The sequence below is a fragment of the Gymnoscopelus microlampas genome (assembly GCF_963454915.1).
Source record: "Gymnoscopelus microlampas genome assembly, chromosome: 16".
Taxonomy (NCBI): domain Eukaryota; kingdom Metazoa; phylum Chordata; class Actinopteri; order Myctophiformes; family Myctophidae; genus Gymnoscopelus; species Gymnoscopelus microlampas.
In genome coordinates this window covers 6,658,239-6,669,670 of record NC_139953.1, presented here as the reverse complement: position 1 = coordinate 6,669,670, position 11,432 = coordinate 6,658,239, and the positions used below count along the sequence as shown (strand labels likewise).

General features: G+C 39.1%; 1 long non-coding RNA gene across 1 annotated transcript; it reads left to right on the top strand.

Annotated features, from left to right (window-relative positions):
* The first annotated feature begins 281 nt into the window (after positions 1–281).
* Positions 282–3,362, top strand: LOC311063113. The gene is made up of 4 exons (XR_014602543.1): positions 282–385; positions 1,658–1,743; positions 2,159–2,188; positions 2,471–3,362. It is a non-coding gene; the product is annotated as an uncharacterized lncRNA (long non-coding RNA).
* The last annotated feature ends 8,070 nt before the right edge of the window (positions 3,363–11,432 follow it).

The following is an 11,432-nucleotide window of genomic DNA, read 5'->3' as shown; positions in this document are numbered from 1 at the left end:
TATATGTTTTTACTTGCATACTGGTATAAAATATGACCAGATACGACAGTTTCAAAAGAAAAATGTCTGGGCGAACGGTGCAGGAACGACGGTCTTAGGACCTTGTTAACTCCTAACCAACCAGAGTGCAGAGGGGCGTCGCTCTAAATTTGGTGACGTCAGCCTGCTCCGTGCACAGACCGGGGGGGGGGGGGGGGGGGGGGGGGGAGGGGAGGCGGGGACATAGATTGGTGAAGCAATCGGAGGACGCGCCATTGAAGGATAAAATGACAGGGAGACACCAGAGATGTGTCAGTGAGCTGCTCCTTGTTGATGAAACCTCATAGCCTGTTCATACTTCCTCTGTCTCTCCAGACCTCCATCAAGATTTACACATTGAAACCAGGTAAGATACTCAGACCTCTTGTCTTTCAGGGACATGTAGATGGGAAAGTGTGACCTAACCGGTGATACTTCCTATGAAACCCATGTCTATAATGCCTTAAACATTAAAATATATATACTTACAATACATTATACTGCTTATACATTTGAATGAGGACTTATAAATACTCATAATGCTTCATAGATTTTAAAAAGAAAATGTCATGTAGACTTAGAATTTCAAATATTACAATTATTGGTCACTTACAGACTTGTTTTTTTTTGACGAGGATAATAGTGTATTATAATTGTCATAGCTATAATCCATTATAATAATTACACAATGCATTATATTTATTTTTATAATGCTTTAAAGTGTGATTATGTCACTATAATGGTCATTGGGTGTTTAAAGTAAAGTAAAGAAACATTAAATATATGCACCAAAGGTTGCTTCAGGAATTACTTAACTTAAAGCACACATTGACTACCTATAGTGACTTGTAATCACACTATAATGCAAGTATAATACATTGTAACATAACAATAATGTATTGACAATGAACATTACAATACATCCTTACCAAAAATGTCCGGGAGCATATAGCAATTATGACATTACTGAGTGCTAATGTATTAGTGTTATAAGCAGATAATAAAGCATGATGTAGGCCTACGTTTATAATGTATTATATATATGGGCTTCATAGAAACTTAGGAAATGTTACAGAAAATTGAAATATGTCTGAAACTGTTGGAAAACAATTGTATTGAACTTGTAAATTCTTTATTTTCACAAAATATTTATATTGGCAATGATTTGATTAATCAGTCACTGAAAGGGTTTGCTGACTAAGTTTCTGTCACATCTTTGTCTAAATGAAATGATCTAATTTAATTGTTGCACACACATCGCTTTTGTGGAGAGGAATAAAATCAGTATATATGTGTGTGTGAAAGACTGCTATAGAAAAGGATCTGAATTATGTGGCATACTTGAGATATTGTAACCGATAATAATACAGTAAAAGTATGAATTAAAGATAATAAAATAGTGCAGTGCCAGTGAGTAATATCAACATTGATGTAATCTCCTAGAGGTTTGATTAGTTATGTGTAGTTATCATAAACTCTGTTCAAGTATTGTCCACAGTAGACACACAATAACGATCCCAAACACAAGGTACCATTAGTTACCACACACACCAAGCAGGTGGTGCTGCCTCAGTGAAACCTATATGTCAGACTAGTTAATATTACTCACTAACTTACTTACACTTATATCCACTGATAGGTTCTCGCTGCTGTCAAAACACTGTCATAGAACCACCAAAACCATCAGGAGGATTGTCTCATCATCAGGTCTCCTTTTCTTGTGAGGTGAGTGATGGAATCTCAGTCAAGATACATATACCCTTCTTCATCATCATGCATGTCAAATGTCCTGCAATAGTTGTCAAATGGTCTCCACATTGATGTGTATCTGTTGAGGCTAAATGGAACAAATATGCCGATTAGCTAAATAAGACAAGGACATACTGTAGGTCAACAGGCCGATGTGTTAATCATTTTTGGTTTGAGATTGTGTTGATAATTTAAACTTTTAAGAAGTGCCGCTCTTATAAGACAACTCCTCTGCTTACAGTATAAAGACCCCATTGCATCTCGTTTGATTATGTGATGAAAAACTGTTGCTATAGATTGTGTTTAATCATCTGTCTTATACAGTATGCAGATCTGTTGTTGTAATGATACCAACCTAATCTCTCTCTCTTTCTCTCTCTATCTCTTACAGACAAACACTTCAAGACAGACATGGCAACACGTATGTGCCCCCTCTCTCTATCTCTCTCACACACAGGCATACGCACAAGCGCGCGCGCACGCGCACACACACACACACACACACACACACACACACACACACACACACACACACACACACACACACACACACACACACACACACACACACACACACACACACACACACACACACACACACACACACACACCACAACCACTAGTATAATATATATTAAACAATGTTTTTTTTTAAACCTCCAATATGCATATCATCCATAACCCTTTCATTTTAATCCACCAGCTGTCATAACACATGATGAAGAAGTTCGCATTGTGATGACGGGGAAGACTGGAGTTGGAAAACGCCCCGCCGCAAACACCATCCTGGATTATAGAGCCTTTAAATTCTCAATCATTAATACAAATGTGCCCACAAGTGCTCCGCCAATACTTCGTCAGAAAGTCAGAGGTGTAGTGGATGGAAGAAACATCTCTGTTATTGACACACCAGGATGTGAAACCAATATTAGTGAAGACGAAATCAAACTGTGTTATAGTCTCGCTGCTCCTGGTCCCCATGTGTTCCTGATTGTGATCAGACTGGGAAGAGTCCCAGTCACAGAAGAGGAGCTGAACTCTGTGGAAAAGATTCAGACGGTATTTGGTGAAATGTCAAACAAATACACCATGGTTCTCTTCACTGTTGGTGACGGGCTTCAAGGTAAACCAGTTGAAGACTTTTTGAAAGACAGTCCAAAACTGCAAGAATTAGTCAGAAAATGTGACGGTCGCTATCATGTCTTCAACGACAAACCCAAGGATGCCTCTGAGGTCACTGAGCTGCTGGTGAAAATCGATTCGATGGAGCAAACGAACGGAAGAAGCTACTACACCAATGACCATTTCCAAGAAGCATGGAGAGCAATAAAGGAACGGGAACGGGAACTTGTAGAGCAAATGAGCATGGCAGAAATTAGTGATGCGCGGGTTGACCCGTAACACGGGGGACCCGTGGGTCAACCCGCGGCGCGGGTGGGTCGAGTCAGAATTTCAGAGGCAATTATGCGGGCTGCGGGTGAGGGGGTCAGCCGCTCTCACACGAAAAAAAAAAAAATATATCACATGCTCTTGTTTTGTCTTTATTCCTAATCTTTCAGGCGTCTTTATTCCTAAGATTTCAGGCTTCGGAGAGAATACAGTGTTTAAAATAACTTGTAATTTTGTAAATAAAATGACATAAAGTACTGCTGTGGTCAAAACCTTCTTTTTGTGTCTTTTAATATTGACAAAATATCCAGAAAAGCTAAATTATGTGGAAAGAAATGTATTAGATAATTTAATTTAGACACAGGTGTGACCGTAACTTAGTCAGCAAACATTTTCAATCACTAATTAGTCAAATTAATTAGTCAAAGGCAAGATTATTTGTACTATTTGTATTATATTATTTGAAGTATGATCTGACAAAAACACTTTTGACCCCAGAAAGAGTATAGTCACCACTTTTTACCACTTAGCTTTGGCTAAAATAGCAGATCTACAAGCTCATAGCACGGCACTCTTCTATTTTTGAAAAATCTTGAAAATGTATATGCATTTTTAAAGCGAACATTTAACTCAAATCTTTGCTTCTGGGGATCCCTGGCACAACACATTTTCAGAAGGGGGTCCACGGCCAAACGTATATCAATTTAGGGGTCCTTGGCATGAAAAAAAACATTGCCCTACTGTGTTTAGCTTGTCTATGGCGCAGGACGCAGGGTGGAAATACGTGTCCAGCTCCTAACGTAGACTGTGGGGGACTCCAGTCAACACAGTAGGGTTTAAGTGTATATTTATACTAAAATAATTCGTTCTAATAAATCAAACTTTCATGCAATCAGAATCTATTATAAACATCCCTTTCTGCCAGTCTGGACAGCACAAACCTGTTTGATACTTCCAACTGTTTTGAGGCATAGGAACAATGTTGCAGAGGCCCAGCTTTCAGGAGGCTGCAATAGGCTCTCTGCACAGCAGCCATAGTATCACTTCCTTCACAGGTGTTACCAATGATACTAATGAAGGCACTGTTCCATTTAGTGTAGCTAAGGTTCTCAGATGTTTCAATTTCCACGACCCCCATACGGGTCCATTTGGTTCCATTTGTACACTCTCAGAGTTACACACCCGTAAGTGGCCATTTGGAAACCCCTTAAGGAACCATGAGGGTCCCTGGACCCACATTTTAGACCCACTGGTGTAACAGAGTGTTTCCAGTGAGCCAACATGCACAATATCAGCACCCTGACTCAGAATGGAACAGAGCCTTCATTAGTATCATTGGTAACACCTGTGAATGTCTTCATAATATGGCTGCTGTGAATAGAGCTTATTCTTAACCTAACCCTCCCCCCCCCCTTTTTTTCTTGTACATATTTCTTATGTTTCATACCAGTAACCAGTAAGCTGATCGTATGACGTTCTGTATAGTAGTGCAGGGGTCTTCAACAGGGGGTGCGGGACCCCTAGGGGGTCCTCAGAGTTACTACAGGGGGGCCGCCAAATCTTTGTGTGATAGGATCATGTTTTTTTACATTAACCACTGGAACCCTAGCATCCCTATTCTGAGTGGAACATTAGCCAAAAATAGCAGAACTAAAAGCTCACAATGCCTTGCGCTGCGAGACGTTGGGAGCTTGTAGATCGACTATTTTGGCAAAGAGGTTTGGTGTAGAGGGGGGAAAAAGAGCAGACTGAGTATTGATGGTTCAAGTGGGTAAATGTCTGAAAATACACACTAATACACTGATGATAGTACTGTCGAAGTCTATGAAACTCTACGAAATCTATGACTTTTTTAATCTGCAACACAATTTTATACAATATGTACAGTAGAGGGGGGTCCCTGCTTCATCTCTCTCTCGGCTAAGGGGTCACAGTCCTGAAAAGGTTGAAGACCCCTGTAGTAGTGTAGATCTGTCTGTCTCTTATGTCATCATGATTTGTGTGCGTGGGAACTCATTTTAAACAAGCTTAGTGCTTTTATGAGTTATCCAGTTAAGTAGACCTTGTATTGTGAATTGAACGTCCATGTACTGTTTCTCATGTCTTACTAAATAACGTACATCAATCAATCAATCAATCAATCAATCAATCAATCAATCAATCAATCAATCTACCATTGGAAATGAATGATTGACCACTTTGTTGCTTGTTGCCACTGCCAAGTGAGAGAGCAGGGTGAGAGAGTGCGGCCAAATGGATCCAAATGGACCCGTACATACGCGGCAGGGGTCATCCATATGTCCGTACACGGACAAATGTGTCCGTGGCAAAGACTTGGCCTTGTCTGTCACAAATTCTTAAATGTTCTATTTTACACACCATTATAATGTTCTTATTTTGATCATAAGACCCAATTACTGAACGTCAGTCTCCAGGTTTTCTTCAGACACTGATTTACTATGACACTATGTATGGCAAATTAGGAGTCCGCCAATACAGTGGTTCACAAACTTCGCCCATAACTCTGAGTGTGCAAATGGAACCAAATAGACCCTATGGGTCCATTTGGTTCCATTTGTACACTATCAGTCTCAGTTACAGACCTATTAGGATGCCCGACTTTGCGGTTGGAATTAGTACAGAGGCCTTGATAGGGTGCAACCAAAAAGGTGTATTTATTCTGATTGTTTCACAGACAACACAAAAATACATGGACGCACTCCACACAAATGACATGGTGGTGTCCAGCTCTCATCCTACCACCAACTGAGTGTGTTTGTGGCTGGCAGCCTTTTATACTCAGCTGGAGGCAATTCGTTTGGACTCAACCATGTCAAGGGGTAGATTACCGAATAATACACGTGCATAAATACAGATAACATTAACATTTATTAAAACTCCATGAACTACACCAATTATTATTCTATCATTCTACTTATTCTACTTCAACATTATTAGCAATTGCAAACACACATCACATCATAACCCCCCTCTGTTATCCTGCTATGGTCCAGCCCAATCATGCTGGCAACAAACAGGCACTGTTGAGCATTCCATCAACCTCAACAATAAAACCTCACACCACAAACATATTGCAGTCTCCATATTGCACTGCAAGGTCAACTGTGCAAAATACTAAAAGTGCAAATGTGCTGTGCAAATATCATTCAATACATGAGGGTTATCTCAAACATAAAGTAACAGACGACCCCTCTGTTACAAGACCTATTATGGTCATTCAAGGCTATCTCTTTTTGTGTTTCTGGTAGTATTATTGTCTGCTCATTTTGTATGTCTGTGGCCAAAAAAATAATTTTGACAAAAATGTCCACCATAAGCCAACATGGAGATGACCCCTGGATATAATGTGTACATAGAGCTGTTACATTGCAACTGAGGGTAATCTAACTTACAAAACCATAAGAATTGTGCATTTGCTGTCATAAATATATATATAAGGTAATTGCTCTGTTTGTATGTACAGTGTTTCTTCAATTTACAATTTACAATTTAAGCATTTAGTAGATGCTCTTAATCCAGAGCGATTTAAAGTAAGCAAGGAAAACACAAGGTAATACATCAAATGCGTAGAAATAGTAATCTAGGATCATAGGTACTAGGTAGGCTAATTGGCTAAACCAAGAACCTATCATAACTAGTCTAAACAGTAGAATATCCAATAAATCAATGTCTATGTACCGAGGTCCCTCGGTGCAGACAGTGTAGGAATACACACAATGATTAGTAGTCTTTAAGGTGGTTGTGTTCCGTTTGATATCCTTCTCCTATCACAGCAGCTCACTCTCTTGCTGCTGTATTAACACATTGTTGTACTTCGCCCAGCAGATATGGGAGTTTTTTTGTCATTAGTCATGTTTTCAAACTCTCCTTGGGTGATTGTAATCTGTGGGAAGTATGTGTCTCTCTGATGTCTTGGTACAGTGGGCAGGCGGTTAGGAAGTGTAGCTCAGTTTCCTCTTTTTGTGCGCAGTGGGTGCATAGTCTGTCTTCTCTAAGGAGCCAGGTGTGCCTACTGTATGTACTTGACCTGCCTATGGGGGACCGGGCCTTCTGCTCGGCAGCACCGCGCCTGTGGAACAGCCTTCCAACGATGTAAGCGCACCACAGACCCTGGACTCTTTTGAAACAGGCCTAAAAACCTTTTTATTTACGATGTATTTTTGTGTAAAAGTGTCGTGTAGCTTTTTGTCAGCAACATCCTTTTGTGCTTGACACTTTTTAAACCCTGCTTTTAACCTTCTATGATTGATTGTATGTGTCAAGCTGTCTGAGCTTTGTTGCACAGTGTCCACGTGTAATGAGATAATAAGCAAAGTGACTCTTTACTAGCTTTATCTTGCCGGCATATTTATTAATACTGGCACATACAAACACTCTGTTTAAATCTCATCCCTTCCGGAATATTCTGGCGCTCACTGAGAACGTGATGACGTCACATCCTGAGCGTACTGTAAACCTTGTACAACATAACACAATAGAGTACCGTAATGAACAGAGTAATGGCGCCATCAAATAGCAACACTTAACACCCCCACTCGCACGTCGCTCACTGGGTTACCAAAATAAAATAAAATACAAAAAAAAACTAAAATCACATAGTTTCCCTTTCCCATGTAAACAAAAACACACTGCACTTCAAATGCCAAACATGTCCTGAGCAAACCTCTTGGTGGCAGGCAAGCTTTATCTTGGTGGCTGGCTTTGTCAGTACATCTATAATCCTTTGCTCAGTACGACAGTGCTCCAAAATCACTTTTAAACTATTTATAGTTTCTCTAATGAAATGGTACTTGATATCAATGTGATTGCACCTTTGCCTGTGCACTGGGTTTTTAGAGCTATAGTACCTTGATTGTCCTCAAACACTTTTGTTTGTGCATATTGGTATTTGTCAATATTCCTGATGATTAGCTGCTCTAGGTAGATACATTCCTGCATGTCTGATGCTAAGGACATGTATTCTGCCTCAATTTTTTGTTTTTATTTTTATTTGGCTCATCCTCCTTAGAATTTTGTCTTGTTCTTCCTTTATTGCTTCCTCTGCTAATCTGAACACCTCAGTGTTATAGTGGCTTTTTCCGCTCGTTTGCACCATCGAATCGATTTTCACCAGCAGCTCAGTGACCTCAGAGGCATCCTTGGGTTTGTCGTTGAAGACATGATAGCGACCGTCACATTTTCTGACAAATTCTTGCAGTTTTGGACTCTCTTTCAAAAAGTCTTCAACTGGTTTACCTTTAAGCCCCTGACCAACAGTGAAGAGAACCATGGTGTATTTGTTTGACATTTCACCAAATATACTCTGAATCATTTCCACACAGTTCAGCTCCTCTTCTGTGACTGGGACGTTTCCCAGTCTGATCACAATCAGGAACACATGGGGACCAGGAGCAGCGAGACAAAAACACTGTTTGATCGCCTTCATGACTTCGTCTTTACTATGATTGGTGTCACATCCTGGTGTGTCAACAACAGAGATGTGTCTTCCATCCACTACATGTGTTTCTTTCTGACAGCTTATTGGCGGAGCACTTGTGTGTGGGCACATTCTTTTAATGGTTTGGAATTGAAAGGCTTTATAACCCAGGATGGTGTTTGCGACGGGGCGCTTTCCAACTTTATTCTTCCCCACCATCACAATGCGAAGTTCTTCATCATGTGTTATGACAGCTGGTGGATTAAAATGAAAGGGTTATGGATCATGGATGATATGCATATTGGAGGTTTGAAAAAAACATTGTTTAATATATATCATTTTAGAGGCTGTGTGTGTGTGTGTGTGTGTGTGTGTGCGTGCGTGCGCGTATGCCTGTGTGAGAGAGAGAAAAAGAGAGAGAGGGGGCACATACGTGTTGCCATGTCTGTCTTGAAGTGTTTGTCTGTAAGAGATAGAGAGAGAAAGAGAGAGAGATTAGGTTGGTATCATTATAACAACAGATCTGCATACTGTATAAGACAGATGATTAAACACAATCTATAGCAACAGTTTTTCATCGCATAATCAAATGAGATGCAATAGGGTCTTTATGCTGTAAGCAGAGGAGTTGTCTTATAAGAGCGGCACTTCTTAAAAGTTTAAATTATCAACACAATCTCAAACCAAAAATGATTAACATATCGGCCTGTTGACCTACAGTACAGTATGTACTTGTCTTATTTAGCTAATGGGCAAATTTGTTCCATTTAGCCTCAACAGATAGACATCAATGTGGAGACCATTTGACAACTATTGCAGGACATTTGACATGCATGATGATGATGAAGAAGGGTATATGTAACTTGACTGAGATTCCATCACTCACCTCACAAGAAAAGGAGACCTGATGATGAGACAATCCTCCTGATGGTTTTGGTGGTTCTATGACAGCGATTTGACAGCAGCGAGAGCCTATCAGTGGATATAAGTGTAAGTAAGTTAGTGAGTAATATTAACTAGTCTGACATATAGGTTTCACTGAGGCAGCACCACCTGCTTGGTGTGTGTGGTAACTAATGGTACCTTGTGTTTGGGATCGTTATGGTGTGTCTACTACGGATGGACAATAATTGAACAGAGTTTATGATAACTACACATAACTAATCAAACCTCTAGGAGATTACATCAATGTTGATATCACTCACTGACACGGCACCCCCTTATTTTATTATCTTTAATTCATACTTTTCCTGTATCATTATCGGTTAAAATATCTCAATTATGCCAAATAATTCAGATCCTTTTCTATAGCAGGGACACGTCTTTCACACACCTATGTCTACATTTGTCCCCAGTCTGATACTGATTTTATTCCTCTCCACAAAAGCAATGTGTGTGCAACAATTAAATTAGATCATTTAATTTAGACAAAGATGTGACAGAAACTTAGTCAGCAAACCCTTTAAGTGACTGATTAATCAAATCATTGCCAATAGAACTATTTTGTGAAAATAAAGAATATACAAGTTCAATACAATTCTTTTCCAACAGTTTCAGACATATTTCAAATATCTGTAACATTTCCTAAGTTTCTATGAAGCCCATATCTATAATACATTATAAGCATACATCATGCATTATAATCTGCTTATAACACTAATACATATTAGCACTCAGTAATGTCATAATTGCTATATGCTCCCGGAAATTTTTGCTAAGGATGTATTATAATGTTCATTGTCAATATATTATTGTTTTGTTACAATGTATTATACTTGCATTATAGTGTCATTACAAATCACTATAGTCAATGTGTACTTTAAGTGAAGTAATTCCTGAAGCAACCTTTGGTGCATATATTTAATGTTACTTTACTTTACTTTAAAACCCCAATGACCATTATAGTGACATAATCACACTCTAAGGCATTATAACAATGAATATAATGCATTGCGTAATTATTATAATGGGTTATAGCTATGACAATTATAATACACTATTATCCTCGCCAAAGAAAACGTCTGTAAGTGACCAATGATTATAATATTTTAAATTCTAAGTTTACATGACATTTTCTTTTTACAATGCTATGAAGCATTATGAGTATTTATGAGTCCTCATACAATGTTATAGAGATTATAATGTATTGTAAGTATATATATTGTTTACTGTTTAAGGCATTATAGACATGGGTTTCATAGGAAGTGTCACCGGTTAGGTCACACTTTCCCATCTACATGTCCCTAAAAGACAAGAGGTCTGGGTATCTTACCTGGTTTCAATGTGTAAATCCTGATGTAGGTCTGGAGAGACAGAGGAAGTATGACCAGGCTATGAGGTTTCATCAACAAGGAGCAGCTCACTGACACATCTCTATGTCTCCCTGTCATTTTATACATGTCAGTGCAATATGCAATTCCTTCAATGGGGGAGGTCAGAGATCTATATTATTTACATGAAGTGAGGCCATTCATTATAAATGCTGTGAAGTGATCATTTGACCTGATCAAGCAAAGTTCAATCTGCACCACAGAGAGAAGGAACATCAAAGTAGGAATAACAATCAACAATTGACATAATCAAGTTTCAGTGCTTTCTGAGGGTCAGTGTGCAACGAAAGACTACTGCAGATTACTGCATGGGAGCTCCTAATAACAAACTTGTATACTACTGTAGCCATTGTGAATATGAAATGAGTCAATACTGAGCAACTGCATGGCCTTTTCTTCACCTAAAATATTATCAGATTTCTTTTTTGTTTCCTGGAACAGGAGTCTTTTAATTCCTGCTCGTGTCAAAAGGGACAGATCTACACCCAGCTAGTTGTCAACAGCAGATG